This window comes from Oryzias melastigma, unplaced genomic scaffold (genome assembly GCF_002922805.2).
Source record: "Oryzias melastigma strain HK-1 unplaced genomic scaffold, ASM292280v2 sc00406, whole genome shotgun sequence".
NCBI lineage: Eukaryota > Metazoa > Chordata > Actinopteri > Beloniformes > Adrianichthyidae > Oryzias > Oryzias melastigma.
The window spans coordinates 10,543-12,487 of NW_023417003.1; positions in this window are offsets into that span (position 1 = coordinate 10,543).

Here is a 1,945-nt window from a genome sequence, read left to right on the forward strand (position 1 = left end):
ACATGGTCAATGATGTTTTGGGGGACATGGTTAATAAATTCGTGTTTGTCTATCTCGATGATATTTTGATCTTCTCCCGGTCAGAGACTGAACATATCAAGCATGTGCGGCAAGTCTTGCAGAGACTTTTGCAAAACAAACTTTTCGTAAAGGCTGAGAAATGCGAGTTTCACACTCCTACCACATCTTTTCTGGGACTCCTGGTGGCCAAAGACAAGATCATGATGGATCCTAAAAAGACTGACGCAGTATTGGAGTGGCCAGTTCCCACATCAAGAAAGCAATTACAACGATTTTTGGGGTTTGCTAACTTTTACAGACGTTTTATCAAGGGTTACAGTCAAGTGGCTGCTCCTCTTCATGCTCTCACCTCTTCTAAATGTACATTTACCTGGTCGGCTGCTGCTACATATGCCTTTACAGAACTCAAACGAAGATTCACCACTGCGCCCATCCTCACCATGCCTGATCCTGCCCGACAGTTCATCGTGGAAGTGGACGCTTCGGAGGTCGGAGTGGGTGCAGTCCTCTCTCAAAGGTCAGAGACAGATCACAGAGTCCACCCATGTGCTTTTTTCTCCCGTCGTTTATCTCCAGCAGAGAGGAACTATGATGTTGGTGACCGGGAGCTGCTGGCCATCAAGCTGGCCCTGGAGGAGTGGAGACATTGGCTGGAGGGGAGCTCCCAACCCTTCATTGTTTTCACAGACCACAGAAACTTGGAGTATCTTCGCACGGCTAAACGCCTTAATCCTCGTCAAGCCCGTTGGTCCATGTTCTTTACCAGGTTTGACTTCACTCTGTCCTATCGTCCTGGTTCTAAGAACACGAAGGCTGATGCCTTGTCTCGTCTACATGACGGAGAACAGTGTCCATCTGAACCTGAGCGTGTTCTTCCGTCATCTGTCCGTATAGCCCTGATGAACACTGAAATTGAAAAAGAAGTTTTGAATGCCACTGCACATCTACCCACTCCCTCAGCCTGTCCACAAGACAGTCTGTTTGTTCCAGACAACCTCCGGTCCAAGGTTATTCAATGGTGTCATGCTTCACATCTGTATTGCCATCCAGGGGTTCGTCGTACCCTTTCTGTTGTGCAGCAGCGGTTCTGGTGGCCCACCCTACGACAGGATGTAAAGGACTATGTGGCTGCTTGTCCGGAGTGTATGCAGTCAAAAACTGAGAGGCGACATCCAGCGGGACTTCTGCACCCATTGCCTGTGCCCAAAAGGCCATGGTCCCACATAAGTATGGACTTCGTCACCGGTCTCCCCTCTTCTGCAGGTAACACCACCATTCTTACTGTGGTTGACCGTTTCTCTAAGATGGCCCATTTCATTCCGCTCCCAAAACTACCATCTGCCAAAGAAATGGCTGAGATACTCGTCCAACACATATTCAGACTGCATGGTTTCCCCAGAGACATTGTTTCAGACCGAGGGCCCCAATTCATCGCCAGGTTTTGGGCTGAGTTCTGTCGCCTACTTGGAGTCACAGTGAGTCTGTCGTCCGGGTTCCATCCTCAATCTAACGGCCAATCTGAACGTCTGAATCAGCAGTTAGAGACCGGACTACGTATACTGTGTTCTCGAGATCCCTCCTCTTGGGCTCAGAATGTGGTCTGGGTTGAGTACGCCCACAACTCCTTGCCTTCCTCTGCCACTGGCTTGTCTCCCTTCCAGGTGGTCTATGGTTTCCAGCCACCAGTGTTTGATGTGCTCGAGAAGGACGTGGCAGTCCCATCAGCACACGCTTCAGTCCGAAGGTGTCATCGTGCCTGGAGACAGGCCAGACAAGTATTGCTCCGGACTGTTCAAGGCTACAAGGACTATGCAGATAAAGGACGCACTCAGGCTCCCAGGTACAGTGTTGGACAAAAGGTGTGGTTGTCATCTAAAGATTTACCCTTGCGCTTGGACAACAGGAAACTGGCTCCAAGGTTTGT